Below are 26700 nucleotides of genomic sequence, written 5' to 3'. Positions count from 1 at the left end.
AATCTATTTCATGATGTATATTATTTCAGCCTTTCATACCCTGTGACTTGTACAATGGATGATTGTGCATTTTATTTATCCCAAGTGACATCTTATATAATTGTATATTATTTAAATGTATTCTTTTATATGGTTGTGGTATATATTGGTTTTGGTTTTAATATTAATAAGACTTAAATGTGATTCAAAGTCACGTAACCTTAAGAATTGTAATCTATTTATGATCCACCTGTTGGTTATGTGAGTTAATGCTTCCGCTATATTTTATCTCTTGTTGTTATTGCTTCTGCTATCTTATCTGTTGATGTTATTATCTTTACAAAAAAATGTTTGGCAAACTTAGTGAAAGTTTAGGTTAATTTATTTTGGGTTCCCTGGTGGGGCGTTACAACACCTCTCGGAAGGAGTATCAGAATCCTTTAACATGGTAGCCTTAACAGGCTAATTGTAATCCTAAAATGTTACAAACATTCTTAACTGGATGTGTCCTCACAAGGAACAAGTTGTAGCTCTTAACTAGGAAACCTTTTAGCTGCACTAAAAGGCTAGTGGAAATATTATCCCCACCGTGGTTTTCATGCTCTCATAGAGGGTTTTTGCATAAAAATTTGTGTTATTTGATGAATTTTTTTTTGTAGGAGTTTATATACTTCTATTTTATTGTATATATCATTGCTTTAACTATTAGATGAATATTGTTTAGTTTTTTAAGAATGTCTAAGATAGTAACTAGCTTTAGATTCAATACTGATTCAACCCCCCTCTTAGTACTGGTTGGGACCAACACCTTTTGACCCTCTTCTTCCTTCTCTACATGGTCATTCTTTACAGATTGATATGAGTTTGGATAAATTTGCACAGTATTTTGAGGAGATCTATTTTCATTCTAAGGTGATAAATATGTCTTATGATTATGTTCTACATCAGTTTCTAACATATTGTAGTTGTTTCAAGATCAATAACGAGACCATGGAGAAGTTTTCAAAGGCATTATATATCTTGAGGTTTCAATATTTTTAGTTTTATTTCTTCCTAAATGTGAGAACATTATTTGAAGCTCATGGACCATCTTTTGCACAAGTTTCAAGTATCTACAATTGATTACAAGCTTAGGAAGGGATCTATCTTTTCTTCCATTTCACTTTCCTACAGATCTTCTTTGGTTGAAAGAAACTATAGTACAATAGATCTCTTGCTTTATTAACATCTATTTTGAGGGCGAGGGGACCGGGGGGCACAAGGGTTATTTTCACTGTGTTTTGCCTCTTTCCTCCTCTTTCCTCTTCATTTTTTATTAGGATTTTCTTTCTCCTTAGTTAGAATTAATGGGGGTGTTGGTGATTGATTCCAACTCACATACATTAATTTCAATTGCATGTTTCTAACTAAATGTTTTCCATAAGTTCTGGAGTTCATGTGTCTTTCTATGGTGAGCTTGAGTGTAAGGCTAGTTTACTGCCTACGTTAGAGATAACTAGGAGTACCCTCACCATAGTTTAATATTTCAAATAAGATTTGTGTTTTGTATAAAGAATGCCATGTTATGCAGATTGTAAATGCATAGTCAATGATTAATAGATTATTTATTCTATAGTTTTTATTTTCTATTTTTTTATCTATAGTTTTTTCTTTTTTCTTTCAATGATATCTAATTTGATTTGCAAATTTAACTGCAAAATTATACGCCTATTTTTTCGCCTTTCTTGATTGATTCTAATGCCTACCATAAAATAGGTGAAGAGTTTGAAGATATCAAAAGAGTTGAGATGCAAGTACTACACATAGGGAAATAGAAGCAAGACATGTTTCTAGGTAGGTTATTCTATTATTTTTAAAAATTATTACATAAGTTAATCATGCCTATGAATAATTACTATTTATTTTTTGGTGAGTACCTAAATTGTTTGAAAAGTGTTAAAAACTATCCCATAAAACTGACTTGTAATACCTTTATGGGTATAAAAAATGGCACTACCTTAATGAGAATTTGTGAAATATTTCAAGTGATAGACAAGTTTTCTATTTATTATCTTGTGGTGACTTTCACATTTTAGAAATGTTGACATAGCTTTCTAAGTTTAAGATATCCGTTTTTCTTAATTTTAGCAATTACAATATTAGCTAATTGTCCCTATCCTTTTTATCATTATATAAGAAATTTTGAAGAAATCTATCTAATTGTTAAAATTTAGATAACAAATTTCTATTTGCAATGACATTTGGATATTATATATAAAACTAACGTAATCTTTGTAACAACCAAAGCAAGCAAGCTCATAAAATATAAATGACTAAAGAATCATAATAATACATATAAATATTTAATTAATAAATAATATTCCTACTGTAACAAAAATAGTACCTAATGTAAATGACTTAAGAACTGTAAAAAAATCTTAGTACAAACAAATTAAGAGTATTATATTTAGTTTTGTATAATTAAGATATCTTCAAGTTAAAATGCTTAAATTAAAAATAGCAATACAACCATATGAATATTTATATGAGAAAATTAATAATATTTTGATTCCTCTCTAGAATCTACTTTATAATATATTATGGGTATATATATATATATATATATATATATATATATATATATATATATATATATATATATATATATATATATATATATATATATTTGACTTACTTCAACCATGGCTCTTTATAATTCATTACAAGAAAAATTTATTCAATAATGGATCTTATGTAGATTCTAAAAAATCATAGTCATGCGTTTATAAATGTAAAGCTTTATCTATACTTTTATATTATGGGTATAAAGAAAGAGTCAACTATACACTGACGAAATTAGATTTATATTACTATTTTACATTTTTCATAGACATGATATCATGTCATAGTTGAATTAAGTTAAAAATTAGAGTTAACTATCACTCTTGGCTTAGGAATAATAAGCTCTAAATGTTTTGTTAATAAAAACATCTTAATTACAAGGAAATTAGTAAAGCATCTCCATTGTATAGCAAGAGTCCTAGGAGATCTTGAGTCGTCTTATGCTATTGATGAAGTATATTTTAATTTTTAATAATATATAGTATTAAATTTATAAGAAAAAGATGAAGTAAATTTTAAATAAGTTATTTTAAATGAAGTAATTTAAAAAATATTTAATGGGGGACAATGACTAACTAATCCAACATAGCAATGCTTAAAAAATAATTTGAAATAATTCATTATTAATTAATTTTATTTTAATAAAGTAATGATGAAAATTTGAATAGAAGTAATTAATAAATATGAAAATATTGTCATTATAATTAACATTGTTCTCAATTTTTTCTAATACAATCATATTGAAATTAATAATCAAATTGTTTATAGCATTTTTGTTAAAATATAACTTTTACTTATAATTTAAATTTTCTGTCTTTTCAAAATATATGTTTCACTTAAAATATTCTATTTTAGGTTTATGAATAAATGAAACTTTTGCAAGTTTGTTGGTTAATCCTTTGAGAAATATTGATAAAGATGAAGCTTTTCTCTATCAAGATAAATTTATGCTTTGAGCAATTAAATTTTAACTTTTCCAAATTTTAAATTCTTTTGTTGAGAGTTTGGTAAAGATTATGCTATATAATTTTTGATAACAAATTAATTAAATTCCCATTCTCAAAAAATCTTGAAGTCATGGCCTTAGACCGAGCCAAAATAAAAATATTCTCTTCAATAGAATGAAGTTGGAATTCATGAAGCTAGAATATGTCATTACTCTGAAAGGGAAAATAAAACACAACTATCCATGTCTCTAAGATCTTAACATTTCAAGCTCAAAAATATAAAGTGACATTGGAATAAAGGTAGAAAAATAGGGCCAGACCCACTACATAAAGTGATCTCTCCCCTCTTCCATCATCACTATTCTCAATGCCTCTAGTTTCCAAGGCTTTTAGAAACCCCTACATCCATTTCAGTCTATTTTGAATTTGTAAGAATATGTAGTTCTATTATGTATCAAATTTTCACATAAGAAATTTGCCTCACACTTTCTTGATTTTCAAGCTTCGATTAAAAAAAGTCATTGCCTCTCACAGTCCAATAAAATAATTCTTGCATTGTAGGATAGTTTTTCAATTGGCTATTTCTTGTATACCTTCCAGACAATGCAACATGTGGGACATATAAGGAGCTCTTCAACATATGCTCTGATTCACATAATCTTATTCAATGAATTTTATCATTTGGTTTATAATTGTGCCTTAAAGAAAGATCCATCATTAATAGTTACAACAAAAAATGAGGTAGAATTCTAATTTTTAATATCAAGTCCCTCTTTTCGTTTATTTGTGAGATGATGGGTAGCTTGTAAGGAAGATCCAAACCAAAATGTCTAGCTTCATTCAATAGTGCAAGCAAAACACCCTTGGAACCATCTACCGACTGATTGTGAAGAATCAAGTCCAACAATTGAGGAAATTGGGGTTCAATAGAGCCATCAATGGCATAAAACCTCACTACCCACATCATATGGTATGCAAATGGACTTATTTCCCCATTCTCCATTGAATCAAATAGATCTTTGATCTCCATAATTAATGTATTTATTCACTAAACCCTAGAGACACTAGTAATCTCTCAGAAAAAAAACATTTATAGACAATAAGCGACCAAATAGAGCAATTTGTGCCATTTTGGTGGTCGTTTTGATCAACATTTCCCAGACACTAGGCAAAGAAATACTAGAACTTGGATTCTAGAATTTTATTATTGTCATTTTTTGTGTAAAAAAAACATTGTCCCAAGAAAATTGGTATCAACCAATAAAAAATCATAAATGTTTGTATAGAAATATATTTAAAAAATAAAACATTTTATACTTCAGAATGTTAATTTTTCGTTGTTTTAAAAATTAATTGGGAGGGTTTAGTGAAAACATTAGTTCCCTTCCTGTATATAGGTAGGAACTAATAAACTTAATTCAACTCAGCTATCTTCGTATAAGAGTATTAATTATCTTTTCCCAATAGTTGCTTACATAAGATAATAGGTATAAATAAAAGAAGTTACGAGACCATATTTTTCAATTGTCTTATTATAGATTACATGTTAACGTGTTACTATAAATTATGGAAGAATTCTTAAGCTTTATATCTTTCCATAAGGTTATAAATATGTTAAAATAGAAAATATTAAAACCTCCTTTGGATAGAATCATAAATGTCACTTTGATACACTCTTATATAAACATGTTATAATTTTGCGAGTAACTTTAATTTTGCAAGGATTCATTCTAGGGGCATTATTGTAAAGCCCATTAATACCTATAAGGCTTTATATCTTCCATAGATAAACTTAAAATCAATCATGAAATGCTTAAACTAATGAACATCAATGAAAATGAAAATGGATTTTTACAACATTATTAGAAAGAAAGAAGAAGCTAAACTACTTGTGATCTCACATTGATTTTGGGTATGCACTATTACTTTCATCTCTCTTTCCAAATTCTCAACTTTTTTTTTCTTCCTTCTGTCAATAAAGATTACTACTTATTTCTTGACTATTTGATCTTCTTCTCTTCCATAGGCTCACTAGTTGTTGTAGTGAGAGGAAACAAAATATACATATTCCTACATATAGAGCATTCACTATAAAGTTCCAATCAACTCCAATGCTTTAAATTTTTGGGAAGTTGTACATGAATAAAGTGTGACAACACTTTATGTTCAACTATACCACAATGAGTTATGTTGTATACAATGCTTCCTTCTACCATTAAGTATGTATGTAAAATGATACCTCAAAACAATATTATATAAGTCTACTTTCTTTCTTAAAAAATAACGTTTTATCTCAACCATCAATATACTATTTAGGGTAATTAATTTCTTTTACCTCTTCTAGCTTCATACACTTCACACATTTTATGAATTCCTAGACATTTGATGTACTTGATTAAGTTCTCTTCCCATTTAGAGTATTAGACACTTGATTTTATTAATGGAAACTTACCATTATGATTTAAAATTTAATACCTATCGGCACATCCTTTGCACCTCCTATTGGCTAAAGTGCTAGTAATATGTTGAAAATTTCTATAAAGTTTTCCTACTACAAGGAATTTAAGATTGTGAAGTAAAAAAAGGGGAGGGCGATGGTTGAGTTATGGAAAAGTTGGGATAATAGGTTGAAAATGGATGAATAAAATTGATATTTCCAATGTTAGAAGATTATATAGAGTAAGTCGCCAAGTGTGTGATCACTCAAATTTGCTATTTACTTTTGGATTAATTTTCTTTTGATCAGTAATATAGTTCGTATTTTTGTTATTTTGTAAAAGGATGTTACAAAAAGTTTTCAATATCCACTACATTGGATTGAAAGGCTTCAATCAACTTCTACCCCAACCTCTCACCATGCTCATCAAACTACAAAAGAAGACCCCAAACCAGAGCAACTAAATAACCATCTAAATTACAAGATCATTACCGTTCATCAAAAAACCCAAACACACAAAATTGGGTAGACCAACAAGACAAATAATAATACCAAACCCTACCCATAACTAAACTCACACAATGTCTTATTAGACCCACTATTGTATTTCATCCTTAAGCATGTCCAAGATGAGCATCCCTTTATGCATGTTTTTCTTCCTTTATGATTGGGGAGAGTTTTATCTTACATTAATTCATCATCAGTTTCAAATCTACTTCTCATCATTGTTTAGCCATCTGCCAAAGGCAATGAAATCTCAAAATAGAAGAAGGCCCACTATATGGAAAGGAAACAATTTACCAAATATATCACACCATCATCTAAATAAAGATACTGGTTACTAAATATTTCACTAACATCCTATTTTGAGATCTTCAAAAAGATCACCCTTTTTATTAAATATTTGAAAGAGCATTTTAATCGTAGTCTTTGAATTTAAGTTTCTAAATTAATTTTAATTCTTAAGGAACTTCATAGAGGGAACAATTTTTTTGTAAACTTATAAACAAGTTTGGATAGATTGCATTTTTTTATAGAATTTGTTGGGACAATTTAATAAAAGAGACTATCAAATTTGAGTAGGACATGCATGTTGATAGATAATTTGTGGTAAAAAAAAATTCAAGAAGAGGAGGCACATGAAGTTAAAGAACAAAAAAATCATAGTCAAATAAAGTAAAGAGATTTTTGGAATACCTCAAACCACTAAGAGGGAGGGTGAATCATTAGTCTATAATAATCAAATTCTTTACCTAGTAAAACTTAAAATTAATGAGTCACAACATATCTTTGTTTGTAGTAGAAATATTATGAACTGAAATGCATAAAATAAACCACAATAAAGTAGAACAATATGAACACATCACATAAGATTTAAAAATACGAGTGGAAAATTCTTGAATGGTAAAAAACCACTCTAAAGATCAACTTCTATAAGCCTCACTTGCAAAAACCTTAACTAGTTAGAAATATTATGAACATAAATGCATAAAATAAACCACAATAAAGTAGAACAATATGAACACATCACATAACATTTAAAAATTTGAGTGGAAAATTCTTGAAGGGTAAAAAACCACTCTAAAGATCAACTTCTTTAAGCCTCACTTGCAACAACCTTAACTGGTTACAATTTAGGACCACCAATTCCAAACATCACTAGCAATATAAAAGTCTCATTGATTACATTTAGGCACCAACCTTAGGACCATGAATCCCTTACAAGGGTAGGAGTGCCAACTTGAGTTAAAAAAAAAATACAAATCAAAGAAAATATAAAGGTTTACTTTTTCTCTCTAATATTTTTTGATCATTTTGTATTTAGCTGCAATACAAATTGAAAATGACCTATCTACGCATACACATATCAACTCTAGAGACCACAACTTGGTCATAAACACTTCCAAAATTTCAATGTTCTCTTTCCCAAATTTCCCTAATCATTTTCATCAAAATTTTGATCAGTAATTACAAACATATCAAAATCTAAAGAATACATATTTGTTTTGCAATGATACAATCTATAGACTCACCATTTAGATATGATTTTTATTCTTCCCTTGTCTTATCATAAACTCTCATCTCATCAAGTTCATATATGCTGGGTATATAAAATTGTTACATATATTGTTGTGTATTATTCATTTTATTATTAATTATTCTTTGCCTTCCTTTATAGAGAACATCTCATCAATTTCTATCAAAACAATTCACCATTAGAATTTGAAAATATATTTTGAAACTTCAAATAACTCACCCATGTATCATAGAAAGTACATAGAAGTCTTTAGTATTCCTCAATGAATAAAATGAAGAATACTCAACACTATACATTATTAAGTGAGACAAATAAAGTTCATGTCATTTTTTTCTATTAAATATGCAAATAAAAATTCTTGAGCACTAGTGTCATGAACTATTACAAATTCTTGTCAATTTGGTGACATGAACTAGAAACTTATATTGTAATAACTTAACTCCAAACCTTAAATTATTTTTCTATATTAAGACTATAAGGAACATTATGTTGAAGTATTTAACTCATTTTTGACTTGCATCAACCTTTTGTAAATAACATATAAACTCAACAAATATGCATGTATCAAAATCTCAAACATGTTCCTATATTGAATCTTATTCCATTTAAACTCACCTTATTTCATGAATATATGAACTCATACCACACTATACCTACATCAACTCACAACATCACATTTCAAAATACCTTGACATAGTGAATCCCATCTATACACATATCTATACGTGTACTTGTATAAAGATTACTTAACATTATATCCATATCATCTAAATTGTCCCCAATAGTTTGACCAACACATACTAGAATTAATTTTTAACACTCCTTTGACAATGCACTTTAATACGAGAGTATATACTTGACCTAGTTAACAAATACCAACAACTCTTCTTGTGGAATATGCCAACAAAGATTTGTATGGTATAAGGTTCATTCTAGGAAATCAAGGAGGTGTTGATGGGGACACAAACCAAGAACATAATGGACACAATAGAAAAGGGAAATTGTATTAACTGAAAAATAAGCTAGTACATTCAGTACAGAGAAAATAAACTTCAAAACATGCCCTAAGGGCTTACAATAGCATAAATGTGGAGATAATTTCTCCTTTCAGTACCTCTTCTCAAACTCCACTCCGAACTGCCTTTTACAATGCCAAAAATCTCCCTAAATAGACCCCGAAGGGTTAAGGACTAGGAGTACATTCTAGAAAGTGCTAGTAGGCATCCACCGACCAAATAGAAGGTTCCAAAAGCTGCGTTAGAAGTCGAAGCAAATCTAGAAGAATCCAAAAATAGTAACTGAACTTTCGAGAGGCATAACTTTTGAACCGTAGCTCCGATTGACGAACTGTTTACATTTTCGGAAAGCTCTCAAAGCGCTCTATAGCCCTATGGACCAGCTTTGCTCATCCCCCATTTTTCAGCACTTTTTGAGGTCATTGAATGCCCCTAACCTGACTTTGAAGCATTCTTAGGAGGTCTCCACAACTCGAAAAATTGCAATAACTTTCAAACTATGGGGCCTTTTGACCTGATTCTCTTCCTGGAATACTCTAAATTACAATTAAATTCATCTAGCCAATTTACACTTCCTAGTTCACCAAAATGATGGCTCAATTACACTCCTATTTTTTTGGGATTTACACGAATACTGATAGTGGAACTGTGAGAGTTGGAACCTTTATTTGACCACAATGCGTATCCAAAAATGAAAACACATGAAACAGAAACTAAGTCTAAGTATTTTTTTTGGGTGACACAGGATTGCCCTTATACCTTTGGATGCTCCTACATCAGACACTCAGGGTAGATTGAAAAGTGACCCTGTCACTTTATGAATGGTAGAGAAAATCCCAAATGGGAAACCTCAACTGTTGAAATCCAAGTTGAGTCCTCGATTGATCGTCCTTTCCATTTGACCAAATACTCTTCATACTGCCTATTTCTGGTACTCCTACCTGTAGACACCTAAATTTGATTGCACTGCTTTGGTAATCTAATTTAGCCATCTCTAAAGGCATCATTAATTAAATTCTTATTTAATTAATCCTTTTCCATCCCTAGTTGATTAATTTAATTAATCATCTATAGTCCTAATTGATAAATCAAATAATCTATTATTTATCAATTAAATCCTTTTCTCCTATCTAATTCCAAAAATCCCCATTTATTAAATAAATCTATTTGATAAATGAAATCCTCAAATTCAAAAACCCCTAACCTATCTCTAATCTTCCATTTAGCCTAATCCACCCCATCCACCCATACTAACCAAACTTAGCCACTAACTCACCCACCCTCATTAATGCCATCCACTTGCACATCTCTAACATCCCTAATCTAATCCTAAACCCAAGCCTAATCCACCCCCTAATGTTGTCACATTCCTTAAACAAGTTTAAGACTTTCCTAATCCAAACCAAAGTCTCCCCTCAAAAAAACCAACCACTAAGTCATGAGTGCTCTTACAAAACATAAAAGACTCTTACAAGCCCATTCATGACTCTTACACCCATCTTCCACACTCTTCCCTCTTCCACACTCATTCCTCTTACATCCCTCTTACATACTCAACCCCACTCATCATGCCTTTAACCAACCCTTTACCCTACCCTCTCACACTCATCCTCCTTGTGACAAGTGTCACCTTCCCATTGGTGCTAAACAAGCACAATCCATGTGCTCTCCTTTGAGTGCATCCTATCCCTCCTTAAGCCTTCATCCATCCTTGCATCTAAGCCCTCCATCCCTCTACCCCTTAGCCTATAAATTGAATCCCATCCAAAGCCATTTCATCAACAATCTTTGACCTAAAGTTACCATGCTATTTTGAGAACCAAAGCCATCAATCTTACCCTTATAATGCCAAATTGAGAGCTCACAAAGCTACCAATTTGCCATTACCCATCTCCATTGAAGCATCTTTTGAGCATCTTGAGCATACATCCACAGCAAAAGGACACATCTACAGAATCAAGAAAGCATGGAGTGTTTCCTTTTTTGGGTTTGCATTCTTTAATTTGTTTGTTTTGTCTAATCTCATATGTGAATATAGTTTTAGTTTGTGAATGTTTTCTTTAATGTTAATGTTCTTTGCACACTAAGATTCTTGTTCTACACTACCCACACAATGATCTAGAATGTCTTCTATCTCCTCCTTCTTAGAAGCAGGAATCGGACATGGCTCTAACACCAGCTCCTCATCTGCACCATCATAATGATACTTTGTTAAATCTGCAATGTTGAAAATGGGAGAAATGTGAATACCATCTGGCAGCTCCACCTCATATGCATTTCCTGAGTCATCTTATGGTCTACCCAACAATAGATGGAAAACATCCATTGAAATAACATCATAGAGAACTTCATCATGGTAACTCCCAATTTTGAATTTCACTAAACACTGTTCACTTACTAGGACCTTATGATCATCTTTTACCCAAGCAATTCGATAGGGCTAGGGATGTTTCTCCCTCTTGAGCTTTAGCTTAGAGACCATCTCTTCTGATACCAAGTTATCAGTGCTACCACCATCAATGATCACCTCACAACATTTATCCTCACAATTGCATCTGGTACGGAACAAACTCCTCTGTTGTCCTAGTTCAATCTCACCACTTAGTAGGACTCTTTCATTTACCAAGGTCTCTCCTCTTTCTGCATCCTCTGAATGTGATGATTGTGCATCCTCATCCACATGAGCAACCCTAGCTTGGCCCTCAGCTCTCCTATCTGTCCTTCCTTGTTGTTGAGGGCATTCAAAGGCACGATGACCTTCTTCATTGCAATGGAAACAGGTACCACGTAAGCCTCCTCTTCCTTGTTCACATCCTCTACCTCTTCCTCTCTGATTTCCAAAGTCTTGATCATGAGAACGCTTGAAACCCTCATTCCTCTGGTTCCTGCTAGTACCCACATCTTCATTTTTCTTCTGGGATTCATTGTGGCCTCCAGATGATCTACTGCTTCCCCTTCCTCCTTGACCACGCCCTCTTTGTCTTCCTTCAAACCTTTTATTCAGCTTCTCTTCAACTCGTAGGGCAAACTGGTATGTCTCTTCAACGCTGGTCATTCTTACCAAACTTAATTCCTCCTGGATGCTAGGTCGCAACCCACTGATATAATGAGCAACCTTCTCCTTATTTGCTTCTGCATGCCCCGCTCTAATCAAGAGTCAATAAAATTCCTCCGTATATTCTTGGACTGATCTTCTTGCTTTCTTTAACCCATGCATCTTCTTAAACAAATCAAGCTCATAGTCCACAGAAATGAACTGCTTCTTCAATTTGTCCACCATGTGATCTCATCTTGTGATCTTCTCCTTTCCTCTTCTGTTTCTTTCCAATTGGACCTCTTGCCACCATATTTTGGCATGGCCTTTCATTTTGGCCTTTGTAAGCTTAACCCTATCTTGGTCCCTGATATCCTCATACTCAAAGTATTCTTCCAGTTCATTGATCCAATTGATCAACTCATCTGGTTTCAGATTTCCTTAAAATACACCCACTTCAATTGTAGGTCTTTTCCCAAACTTAGTAATGGCCCTAAAAAGCCTTTCTTCTGCATGATTCAGAACTTCCCTGTCAAATTCCCCTTCTGGTCCAATTTCATCTTCTTCGTTGTCATCTTCACTTTCATCACCTGCAACCACAGTTGCTCCTCTAAGGAGCTCCTCCTGCAATGCTTGTACCTGCCTTTGGAGGGCTCTAACCTCCTCAAGATTAATAGCTATGGCCCTTCCACCATGCTCTCTTCGTGGAGGCATCTTCTTAACTCAAACCCACAACCACACAGTCCTGGTGCAAATTGCCTCACATTCGGCGCTCTGTCTACACACTCAGGAAAACCAGCTCTGATACCACTTGATGGGGACACAACCCAAGAATAGAATGGACACAATAGAAAAGGGAAATTGTATTAACTAAAAAATAAGCTAGTACATTCAGTACAGAGAAAATAAACTTCAAAACACGCCCTAAGGGCTTACAATAGCATAAATGTGGAGATAATTTCTCCTTTCAGTACCTCCTCTCAAACTCCACTCCGAACTGCCTTTTACAATGCCAGAAATCTCCTTAAATAGACCCCGGAGGGTTAAGGACTAGGAGTCCATTCTAGAAAGTGCTAGTAGGTATCCACCGACCAAATAGAAGGTTCCAAAAGATGCGTTAGAAGTCAACGCAAATCTAGAAGAATCTAGAAACGGTAACTGAACTTCTGGGAGGCATAACTTTTGAACCATAGCTCTGATTGACGAACCGTTTACATTTTCGAAAAGCTCTTGAAGCGCTCTATAGCCCTATGGACTAGCTTCGCTCATCCCCAATTTTTAGGCCCTTTTCGAGGTCATTTAATGCCCCTAACCTGACTTTGAAGCATTCTTAAGAGGTCTCAACAACTCAAAAAATTGCAATAACTTTCAAACCGTGGGGCCTTTTGACCTGATTCTTTTTTTAGAATGCTCTAAATTACAATTACATTCATCTAGCCAATTTACACCTCCTAGTTCATCAAAATGATGGCTCAATTACATACTCCTATTTTTTTGAGATTTACACGAACACTGATAGTGGAACTGTGAGAGTTGAAACTTTTATTTGACCCAAATGGGTATCCAAAAATGAAAACACATGAAACAGAAACTAAGTCTAAGTATTTTTTTTGGTTGACACAGGATTACCCTTATACCTCTAGATGCTCCTACATCAGACACCTAGGGTAGATTGAAAAGTGACCTTGTCACTTTATGAATGGTAGAGGAAATCCCAAATGGGAAACCTCAGCTGTTGAAATCCAAGTTGAGTCCTCGATCGGTCGTCCTTTCCATTTGACCAAATACTCTTCATACTGCCTATTTCTGGTACTCCTACCCACACAATGATCTAGAATGTCTTCTATCTCCTCCTTCTTAGAAGTAGGAATCGGACATGGCTCTAACACCAGATCCTCATCTGCACCATCATCATGATACTCTGTTAAATTTGTATTGTTGAAAATGGGAGAAACGTGAATACCATCTGGCAGCTCCACCTCATATGCATTTCCTGAGTCATGTTTCTTCAAAATTTTGCAAGGGCCAAATTTCTTCATTTTCAGCTTGTTGTAAGTACCGGCTAGAAATCTTTCTTTTCATAAGTGCACCATGACTAGATCCCCTACTTGGAATTCCTTATGTCTTCTCCTTTGATCAGCCCTAGCTTTATACTCTTGATTCATCTTGGTAATGTGTGCCTGAACCTCCTCATGTAGACGCTTGATATATTAAGCAAATTCTTCCGCTTCAACACTTGTCCTCTCCCTTTGCTCTATCTTCCTCAATTCTAGTGCATTCCTTGGGCTATTTCCATATACAATTTGGAATGGTGATTTTCCAGTAATCCTATTTATAGAGTTATTGTAAGCAAACTCTGCTTGTGGTAAAATCAAATTCCATCCCTTGGGCTTATCCCCAACTAAACATCTCAGCAAATTGCCCAAACTTTTGTTTGGCCGGCATTTTGTGGGTGATGCGTGGAACTGAATTTCAAGTCTATTCTCAACTTTTTCCACAATGTCCTCTAGAAATACCCCACAAATTTAGTATCTCTGTTAGAAACTATACTCCTTGGAAGACCATGTAGTCTTACCACCTCTTTGAAAAAACAAGTCTGCAATATGGACATCATCATGAGTTTTGTGGCATGGAATGAAATGTACCATTTTGGAGAACCTATCAACCACCATGAATGTTGAGTCATTACCCCTTTGTGTCCTTGGAAATCCAAGAACAAAATCCATACTTATGTCCTCCCATGGCCTCAATGGAATAGGCAATGGCTGATATACGTCAGTATTGTGACTAAAACCCTTGGCAACTTGACAAACCTAGCAACTCTGTACAAACTTCTTCACATCTTGTGAAATTTGAGGCCACAAATAATGTTCTCTAAGAATGGCAATGGTCTTATCTCGAACAAAGTGTCCTACCATCCCTCCACTGTGTTTCTCCTTAATCAGATTTTCCCTCATGGAACTCCTTGGAATGCACAATTGACTACCTTTGAACAAAATGCCATCCTGATTCAAATAGTCTAACCACTTGGTTCTATCCACAACAACAGGTTCTTTACAAGCTTTCCATGCTTCAGCAAAATCAGGATCCTCGGGGTACAAATTTTTGAGTTCATCAAACCCAACTACTTCAACCTGCATTACTATAAGCAAAAACTGTCTCCTACTTAGTGCATCTGCAACCTTGTTAGATTTTCCACTTCTATGCTTCAACACAAATGTATAACTCTGCAAGAACTCTACCCACTTCATATGCCTCTGGTTCAATTTACCTTGGCTATTTAGGTACTGTAATGCCTGATGATCAGTATACAAAACAAATTCCTTTGGCAATAAATAATGCCTCCATTTCTTTAAGGCCTGAACTATTGCATAGAACTCTTGATCATAAACAGAATACTTCTTCTTTGCATCGTTCAATTTTTCACTAAAATATGCAATAGGCTTACCTTCTTGGCCTAATACAACCCCAATAGTGTTGCCACTGGCATCACAATCCACCTGGAAAACCTTTCTAAAATTTGGAAGTGCCAACACAGGTTGTTCTGTTACCTTCTTCTTCAGCAATTCAAAACTTCTCGCAACTGTTGCAGTCCATTTGAACTCTTTTCTATCCCCTCTTATTGTATCAGTTAGGGGTGCACATATGCCACTGAAATTCTTAATAAAGTTCCTGTAAAAACTAACCAGACCATGAAATGATCTTACCTCAGTAGCAGACCTTGGAGTAGGCCATTCCAAGATGACTTTTACCTTCTTCGGATTCATTTTGAGACCTTTGGGTGATATAACAAACCCCAAATAGACTAACTCCCTTTTTGCAAAGATACACTTCTTCAGATTAATTAACAGTTTCTCTTCCCTTAGCCTTTCAAGGATACTACGAATATGCAGTAAATGTTCTTGCAAAGTTTTGCTGAAAATTAAAATATCATCCAAATAGACAATAAAAATTTTTCCCAAGAACTTCTTAAGTACCTCATTCATGAGCCGCATGAAGGTGCTTGGGGCGTTCGTCAATCCAAAGGGCATGACTAACCACTCATAAAGACCCTCCTTGGTCTTGAAGGCTGTTTTCCACTCATCTCCTTCTCGAATCCGTATCTGATGATAGCCACTCTTGAGATCTATCTTTGTCAAGTACTGAGCTCCACTCAAGCAATCCATAAGATCATCCATCCTTGGCAAAGGAAACCGATACTTGATGGTTATCCTATTTATAGCTCAAGAATCTGTACACATCCTCCACTCTCCATCCTTCTTTGGTGCGAGTACTGCAGGTACTGCACATGGACTCAGGCTCTCTCGAATCAAGCCCTTCCTCAACAACTCCTGAGCCTGTCTATTTAGCTCCTCTATTTCACTAGGAGTCATCCTGTGAGCGGCCTTGTTAGGAAAACTAGCTCCTGGAATCAGATCTATCTGATGACTAATTTGCCTTACTGGTGGCAATCCATCTAGAACATTATCAGAGATAATATCTCCAAACTCCCCTAGTAAATCTGAAACTTCAAGTGGTATTTCACTACTACCTTCTTTATCTTTCCTAGGAATCAAAGCATAGCACATATGCTGATGTTTCATGCCATCTAAAAACTTCCTTTCATCAACAAGACAAATCCTAGCACTGCTACATACCATTTCACCTTCCTTTTTCATGGGCTTCAATTTGTGGCGAACTCCATCCTTTGTCAGAGAGTATGTGTTTGCATGTCCATCATGTACTGCATGTCTATCAAACTGCCATGGTCTACCCAACAATAGATGGCAAACATCCATCGAAATAACATCACAAAGAACTTCATCATGGTAACTCCCAATTTTGAATTTCACTAAACATTGTTCACTTACCAGGACCTTATGATCATCTTTTATCCAAGCAATCTGATAGGGCTGGGGATGTTTCTCCCTCTGGAGCTTCAGCTTAGAGACCACCTCTTCTGATACCAAGTTATGAGTGCTACCACCATCAATGATCACGCCACAACATTTATCCTCACACTTGCATCTGGTATGGAACAAACTCCTTCGTTGTCCTGGTTTAATCTCACCACTTAGTAGGACTCTTTCATTTACCAAGGTCTCTCCTCTTTCTGCATCCTCTGAATGTGATGATTATGCATCCTCATCCACATGAGCAACCCTAGCTTGGCCCTCAACTCTCCTATTTGTCCTTCCTTGTCATTGAGGGCATTCAAAGGCACGATGACCTTCTTCATTGCAATGGAAATAGGTACCATGGAAGCCTCCTCTTCCTTGTCCACGTCCTCTACCTCTTCCTCTCTGATTTCCAAAGTCTTGATCATAGGAACGCTTGAAACCCTAATTCCTCTGGTTCCTGCTAGTACCCACATCTTCATTTTTCTTTTGGGTTTCATTGTGGCCTCCAGATGATCTACCGCTTCCCCTTCCTCCTTGATCGCGCCCTCTTTTTCTTCCTTCAAACCTTTTATTCAGCTTCTCTTCAACTCGTAGGGCAAACTGGTATGTCTCTTCAACGCTGGTCATTCTTACCAAACTTAATTCCTCCTAGATGCTAGGTCTCAACCCACTGATATAATGAGCAATCTTCTCCTTATTTTCTTCTGCATGCCCCGCTCTAATCAAGAGTCGGTAAAATTTCTCTATATATTCTTGGACTGATCTTTCTGCTTGCTTTAACCCATGCATCTTCTTAAACAAATCAAGCTTATAGTCCACAGGAATGAATTGCTTCTTCAATTTGTCCACCATGTGATCCCATCTTGTGATCTTCTCCTTTCCTCTTTTGTTTCTTTCCAATTGGACCTCTTGCCACAAGATTTTGGCATGGCCTTTCATTTTGGCCTTTGCAAACTTAACCCTATCTAGGTCCCTAATATCCTCATACTCAAAGTATTCTTCCAGTTCATTGATCAAATCGATCAACTCATCTGGTTTTAGATTTCCTGAAAATACACCCACTTCAATTGTAGGTCTTTTCTCAAACTTAGTAATGGCCCTAAAAAGCCTTTCTTTTGCATGATTCAAAACTTTCCCGTCAAATTCCCCTTCTGGTCCAATTTCATCTTCTTCATTGTCATCTTCACTTTCATCACCTGCAGCCACAGTTGCTCCTCTACGGAGCTCCTCCTACAATGCTTGTACTTGCCTTTGGAGGGCTCTAACCTCCTCAGGATTAATAGCTCTAGCCCTTCCACCACGCTCTCTTCATGGAGGCATCTTCTTAACTCAAATCCACAACCACACAGTCCTGGTGCAAGCTGCCTCACAGTCAGCGCTCTGTCTACACACTCAGGAAAACTAGTTATGATACCACTTGATGGGGACACAACCCAAGAGCAGAATGGACACAATAGAAAAGGGAAATTGTATTAACTGAAAAATAAGCTAGTACATTCAGTACAGAGAAAATAAACTTCAAAACATGCCCTAAGGGCTTACAATAGCATAAATGTGGAGATAATTTCTCCTTTCAGTACCTCCTCTCAAACTCCACTCCGAATTGCCTTTTACAATGCCAGAAATCTCCTTAAATAGACCCCGGAGGGTTAAGGACTAGGAGTACATTCTAGAAGTAGGCATCCACCGACCAAATAGAAGGTTCCAGAAGATGCGTTAGAAGTTGACGCAAATCTAGAAGAATGCAGAAATGGTAATCGAACTTCCGGGAGGCATAACTTTTGAACCATAGCTCTGATTGACGAATCGTTTACATTTTCGAAAAGCTCTCGAAGCACTCTATAGCCCTATGGACTAGTTTTGCTCGTCCCCCATTTTTTGGCCCTTTTCGAGGTCATTTAATGCCCCTAACCTTACTTTGAAGCATTCTTAAGAGGTCTCCACAACTCAAAAAATTGCAATAACTTTCAAACCGTGGGGCCTTTTGACCTGATTCTTTTTCTGGAATGCTCTAATTTACAATTACATTCATCTAGCCAATTTACACCTCCTAGTTCACCAAAATGATGGCTCAATTACATACTCCTATTTTTTTGGGATTTACACGAACACTGATAGTGGAACTATGAGAGTTGGAACCTTTATTTGACCCAAATGGGTATCCAAAAATGAAAACACATGAAATAAAAACTAAGTCTAAGTATATTTTTTTGGGTGACACGGGATTGCCCTTATACCTCTGGATGCTCTTGCATCAGGTGTATGGAGTAAGATTGGTGTAAAGAGGAAAAAAGTATGTCCCATATCTATTATGAGTAGTTTGGTTGCAATCATTGCTAATAAAATTTGAAGGTACTAAAAAATGGATACAAGACATAGAATGACTTTAGGTGAGTTGAATTTATTTATTTCAATGGGAAATAAGGTGAAGGAAAATACTAATCTAATTTTTGAGATAGAGATTATGCAAGGATAATTATTGGATATGAAAAGAAAAAGATTTGAATTTAAAAGAGAAATGTTTAAAAACTGTAAAAGATTAAGAAGAGAAACTAAAGAGGTTGGAAGAAGAAAATATTTTACCCAAGCCACACCCACTTCCAATGACGAGTCAATTGCCATTCATTCAATCCAAACAGGAAAGGATGCTTTTGTACAGTGCTCCCTATGGCTTGCTTCCACCACTTGTCTGCTACATCTGCAAAAGGGATGCCAATACCCGACCCCAGTACCTGCTCGATCAATACAAGACTTTTAACATCATCTTCTAAAAATGTTTCCTTAAAAACGTTACACAAAAGCATCAGAATGTCTATTTGACTGCGTCCAAGATTGAGAAGAGACGCGAGGAAGTGGGAGGTAATAACTATGGACACACACTACATCTTATTGTTTCTTAAGCATTCATGGCTGAGGACCATGAATATAGCATGATGAATAAAAGGACTTTGGGTATTTGGCTTTCAAACCATGGCAAGGACATCGTCAGGAATCCTGCCCAAAAAGGGCTTTTGCAGAGCCATTGTAGTGCATCTAAGGTGAATTGGTGTATCCATGACTAAGATTCAAGAAACTCTATAAACCAAATACATATTGAAGAATTTGAGAAATGATAATGAAAGAGGAATTAAAGAGATTATTTAATGGAAATTGCATTAAATTGTTTTGAGTTCGCAATCTGTTATATCTTATTTTTTTCGTATTCCTATTAATTTTCAAGTGTATGAAATGCTGAAATGTAATAGCATTAATGTCAGACAATTGAAAGTGTCTGGCATTGAGTACATTCCAGTTAATGGTTTTCATGCAAAACTTTCCACGTGTCTCCATTCCAGAGAATTTCATGCGACTCCAAGTCTTTTCAAGCGAGTGGCCCCGAAATGCATCTTCTATCATTGATCTATAATTAATCAACAGTCAATAAAATTATTGTATTTACTATTAACAATACAAAAGTGATGGTAGTCGATTTGGTAATAGTGACACTGACATAACGACATTATGACATTATTAATAATAGACCTAAGACAACGCAAAAGTTAAAACTTGAAGTGACTACTTCGTAGTTAGTACAGTCACCAGCCAATACATGTGCATATTCACTTTCAAATTAAACAATTTTTCACTTTACCACTAAAGATTAGCCAAGACCATTATCATTCATTTTTCTACAAAACAAGTAATTCACCTTTGACATTATTAATTCATTTTTCAAAAGGGAAAAAATAGCCATCATTTATTTATCTATTAGCAAGAAAAAACATTAATTCACCACATTTAAAATGATTTTTGCTAGGGCAAGAAAAAAATTGCCAACATATAATATTTTATTCTCTATATGAAACAAAAAAATTGCCCTCGACATTAAAATTTTCCTGCCCACAAAATGTTGGATTCACTAGCATTTTAGGCTTTTTTTTGGGAGGGGTTTCTTAAAGTTATCACTGGAGACAACATAGCCATGACTTCCTATAGATGTTGATTTGGCATAGTCATGGTCATATGCAAACATTGAGATGACATAGTAAAGCTTGCTTCATGAGAAAAGGAACACTACATATTACACAGGATTCCTTGAGTTGTGCAATAACACTCCATTCTTAAGTCTTATTACTATACCCTATCCAATTTTGAGTAGTGACCTTGAACTACTTGCACTATGATATATGTATTTGTACCTATGTATTGTATTAGACCTATGTACTATCCTTTGGGTTATGAAACTTCTTGGCATATGCATATACCTCATGATAATGGTTGGGTGACTATCTCCATGAGCATGGTTAGGTGGGACCAGGGTTCCATGTAGTAGGGTGGAGTTATAATTTATTGTTGTTGGGATTGGTGCATGGATGTCAAAATTACTCCAACGATAGAGTTTTGAGCATGATGTGCTTCTTTTAATCCCTACTTGTTATTTTCACATTATACATTTATACTTGTTTTACATCCTTTGATCTATTAGATTTTGATGTTATTCATGATATTTAGTGTGAACAACCTCAAATCATGCATTCCAATACTCCTCAGTGTGGATTTGTACTCATTTTAGCTATGTGTTGGGTCCAATAGACTTATATTTTAAATTTAGCTATGTATTTAAGAAAATTTTGCATATATTTTTCTAAACCTACTCGTATGACCCTCAAAGCTATGCATTTGTTCATAAAAGTTGTACATGTACTCAACAAAGTTTCACATATGTTAATCAAATTTGTGCATCTTTTCAAGACTAGCAATGTATAATCTCGCTTCTGCACATATGTCTTTGAAACAACTTTGTGTATCTATGTTAGAGAGTTGTTCCTAGGTCTATCAAAAAATTAAATTCCATTATTGGTTTCCCCTTGTCTATGGGACCTTTTCATGCATTCACTTGTTGGAAATATAGATGGAGTAACTTGGGGGGGTGAATCAGTTACCACAAAAACAAATCCATGGATCCTTTAGATGTCTTATAAACTTAGTTATTGCTGTCACTCGGTAGCCACACAAAAAATGTTGTGACTTGGTAGATGTATATTAACTTATTACTGATCCTTAAGCATTCAAAAAGATTTAACATGCATGCATAAAAGAAATAACATCAACGCAAAAGACACCAGATTTAACGTGAAAATCCAATATGGAAAAAACCACCAAGTAACTAGCTACCAATTTTCACTCTTATGAAGTGAGCCCTGTAGTGCCTCTCCCATTTGACTGTTATAAGTCGTCCTGATGGATGCACCCTTGCTGATCTTTTGTTGTGATGGATCATGATTGTGACCCTGAGTGGTCTACACCGTTGAGGTGTTTGGATTTATATTTTTGTATCAGTTGCCTTATTTATGCTTTTGACTGATCTTTGAGATTTTGATGTGATTTTTGGTTCACTGAGGTTTGTGCCAGTGGTTACCAGGATCGATGTGGTATCATGAGGTTGTTCTATGATTACCCTGAGATGTGTGCAGAGATTGCACTATGTACTTTTACCATGCTACACTGGACTAGGCTCCTGTAGCAGTGGTTAGTCATGTTTATGACTGTGTTCGTTTATATGTTTTAAATGCCCTTTTTATGCAAAGTAATCAATCTTTATTAAATGCATTAATGATTAGAAATGGATTGTTCATGTGGGATTATTTGGTTATGTGCTGCGGACATTTACCTTGTTTTATTTTGATCTGAGAGATATCTGTTCTTATGTGATGTTTTACATTTGAGATGACCTGAGGGTCAAACGTTACTCTTTGATTCTAGTATCATAGATGTTATACTACTATGTTGTTCAGTTAATCATATTGCATGATGATGCCATTTTGAGATGACAGTGTGTTTTACGATGTTATTTGGTTATCTGGTATTTGGACATACCTTTGTTTTTGCTATATGATGGATTTAATGCTATGGTTATTTACTTCATTCCTGCGTTGCTATGCTTTATGCGAACGTGAGTGATGTAAATAGATTATTTTAATATAATTAAATAAATGGTTAAATTAGATGATTTAATGCATTTATTGCTTCGGCTATATTATTACATGCAATTGCACTTGATCGTGTTTTTTAGTGTGCAGGATTATATCCCTGGCATTGGCACATGGAGTTAGTGATTCAGCCGTTCATATTTTACCAATGTCACCCTTGTATGGTCGACGTATCCTTAATTAAATGTTTAATTTAAACCTTTCGGTGATTATTAAATCCGAACTCATTTGCATTATGTGATTAGACCAGTAAGCGTGTCTGTGCATTTAGAGTTTCACTTTGTCGCGAAAGTTGTTCAGGAGATTTATGTGTTTTTGATTTTTCGGGCTTTTTAATTGATTAATTTTAATTTCTGGCAGCTTTGCCATAGATGAATTCCTATTTATAGGAATAGCTTGTTTTCGTTTGGGTCGATTCGGGGTTTAACTAGATTGGCTGGTTAAATGCCCTAATCGATTATTCACGCAAAAAGTGAATAAGTATCCAAAGAGGAATTTAATTCCTCACTTCTCACTTTCAAATTGGAAAGTTGGAGAGTAAAACCCAAAATCCTCTTCATGAGGATTTACTGTTTTGTTCGTTGTGGGAGCTACGAGCGTGGTATCGTCGCGAGGTTGAGCTCGTTGGATCCAGCTCGGGGAAACCTTGGATTGCCGCGATTTTCAGCTAATTCTGCGAGGTATTTATTTTATGGTTCAGATTCCCGTTTTGCCCTTTTGGCTGTGAGGTAGGGCTTTCCCGTTTTATTGTTTCTGCTCCGTTTCAGCTTCTGTTTTTGGTAGCCGTTTGTTTGGAGGCTGAGAACTAGTGTTCCCCTTCGTTTCTGTATGCTAGTTCTACCCGGTTGGGCGGGTATGAACATTTCTCTATTTTTTGAGATGAGGGTTTGGGATTTTACGCCGTTATGCTGGCCGTTTTTGCATACGGTGTCCGATTTCATTTATTTTTGGATTTTTGGGGTTTTTGAACCCAAAGGCAAAATGGGTTTTAATTTTGAAGTTTTCCAATTTTGGGAGTTTTTACCTCGTTTTGCGTGCTGCCCTATTTTCTTGAGTTTTCTTGGCACAATGTGGGTCGTGGACCTTGATGATCTGTTTGGATATCAGTCAGACCACTTTTGCACTTTTATGTTGCATTGGGATGCGTGTCGCATCCGTACTCCCGACGTTGTGTTCGGTTGAGTGATTTTATACCTGGTGTTATGGTTTCCTTTAGACCTTTGCTTTTTTTTCGTGAACGCTAAGATTCGTGTAGAATCCATACTCTCGGATTGAGGCCGATTGAGTGAGTTCATGATGTTTGGTCTTGTTACATCATTGGGATTCATGTAGAGTCCATACTCTCGGATTGAGGCCGGTTGAGTGATTTTATGATGTATGGTTTTGTTGGCTTTGGGATTCGTGTAGAATCCATCCTTCCCATGTTGCTTTCAGTTGGGTGTTTTCTTTTCATTGTGTTCTCATTCCTGTCCTTGTGTTATGATCTTCGTGATGGTGGTGCGCCACACACGAGTACATACGCGTACATTTGTTGGGTGACTTGCGAGGCCCGATCTTTCGTGGATTTGCCGAAAGTTATGATCATTGGGGTTGGGATGGGAGTATGCATGCCCACGGGCACTTGTCGTAGGATGAGCATGGGTAGGGTAGGGTAGCATATGGAGGGGGCTTCTATCCTGTAACCTGGTGACTACTTCCCAGTTGGCAGAGGAAGTTTTATATAAGTGATAATTAAATTAAAACTTTGGGTGGTAATAAATACACGATAATTAAAATGTGTGGGTTGTGTGCCTTCCGTCATGAAGAGTAGCTGCCCTAGGTTGTGCGCCTTCTGTTGAGAAGAGTAGCTGCCTATACTAGCTTGGGCTTGTCGATGCCAACCGACTCTCCATGATGTCAGCCCCTACTTAGCAGCCTTTTGAGTGTCTGACCAAGACCTGTACTCCTTGCATTGTCTTAGGTTCTTGGTTGCAGCCATCATACTGTCTGGCGTGAGTGTTAGCCTTGGATGTTGTGCTTTATGTGTGTTTTTGGTTGGGTCATTATCTCCATCAGCATGGCGGGTGTGGACCTACGGGTGCCACGTGGTTGGGAGGCGTAGCTACCTTCACCACTGCTAGGGATTGGTGTATAGAGACGATCTTTTGTCCTAGTGCGACCGTTGTTGGATGTCTTCACTTGGTACTTCGGGTTCTGGAGTATGCTTTCTTGTGATTTATGCTTTCATTGGAATTCTTGGATATCATGTTTAGATGATGTTAGTTTATTTGACGCATTCCCTTATCATGATGATTAGCATATAATTAAATGATATTATTTGATTTAGTAGTATATCTGTTGCTTATTGCTATTTAGCATGTAATAGGAGATGTTATCTACTGTAGGATTATCTTATGCTTTACTACTAGCATGTTAGATTTCCTTATGCTTATATTGTTGCATGTTTTAGTAGTGACGTCCCTATTACGACAGTACTGACGATCTGGTCGGTGGCTTGGGATGTTATGCGCGGGGGATGGCTAGGACCCACGATGGTCTTATGATGCTATTGACGGTTGGGAGGAACCGCGTACTTAGTTTGGTTGTATTGTTCCTGAGATGTATTTATGTACATTGCGATGTTGCTTTTGTTCTCTGCGATGTTTATTTTTAGTGTGTTCTATGCTGCTATAGTTTAGATGGTTTGATGTCCTTCATTCTGTGTTGTTCTTGCAGTCGAGTGTTCATTCCTCGAGCCTTTGTGGATCCGGTACTCCCTGGTGTGGAGCTTCTTTTGTCAGTTTTTCCCCGTTTTTGAGTTTTAGAAGTGTTTTTACTTTCTATGGGCGACATTTGTTCAGCATTGTGCGACACTGATAAAGTATCGCACGCCCATAGAAAGAATGTCGTACGATACTATAAAGTGTTGCATGCATTACTGGAGAAGTGTCGTACGACAGTAGAAGAGTGTCGCACGGCTTTATGAGAAATGTCGCGCGATACTTTTCCAGTATCGCACGCCTTCTTGAGAAGTGTCGCACGCAGTAAGGGAGAAGTGTCACCCTCCCTTAGTAAAAAGTGTCGCACGATTTTTGTGAAAAACCTGCGTGTGCCATCAGTGGACACTTTTCTTCATGATCGGATCTTTTTGAGAGTGGTTTTGGATACCCTTTTGGGCGTTCTTCGAGCCTATGTTGTTGCATTTTGAATTCAGGAGGTTTCTTTTGAAATTCAATTTTTGGGTTTTTGTTGTTGTCCTTTGGGGTTTAAAATACATCGTTTAAGTATAAGTTGACGTATATTTAATTCCTTATACTTAAGATATATTTTAATATATGCAACAAATCGTTTGAGATAGGTTTCAAACCTCTCAGAGATAAGTTATGGATTCTAGGAAATTTCAAGGCTTCAAAAATCCAGACTTAGCCAATTTTTAGGGCTTCAGGATTTCAGGCTTAGCCAAATTTTGGGATTCTGCATATTACCCCAGCTTGGTGTTTTGTTGATGAGTGGTCATTTCTTATGCCCTCATCTTGTTGTGGTGGTTGTTGGCTTTTGTTTGGGTGTGTTAGTTGGGTAGTGGCGTTCAGAGATTCGTTGGTTGTCGGGATTGTGTTGAAGTCTTCCGTTGCGATCGTTGTGATCCCTGTATGATGTTGTCTTGTGCATTCATACTGGTATATATATATATATATATATATATATATATATATATATATATATATATATATATATATATATATATATATATATATATATATATATATCTTGGCTTGATTTGAATCCTTGTTTCCAAGGATCTTCGGGCGGGGCATTACAA

At 35.4% G+C, this 26700-nt stretch overlaps 1 pseudogene; it reads right to left on the bottom strand.

The window, feature by feature from the left end:
• LOC149555954 (fatty acyl-CoA reductase 2, chloroplastic-like) overlaps positions 1 to 26700 on the bottom strand; it is a 103499-nt pseudogene that overhangs the window by 56380 nt on the left and 20419 nt on the right.

Source organism: Cupressus sempervirens, chromosome 5, assembly GCF_028749045.1.
Source record: "Cupressus sempervirens isolate cs-2001-9-10 chromosome 5, ASM2874904v1, whole genome shotgun sequence".
NCBI lineage: Eukaryota > Viridiplantae > Streptophyta > Pinopsida > Cupressales > Cupressaceae > Cupressus > Cupressus sempervirens.
Note: the sequence above shows the minus strand (reverse complement) of the source record. Positions and strands in the feature narration are given on the sequence as shown.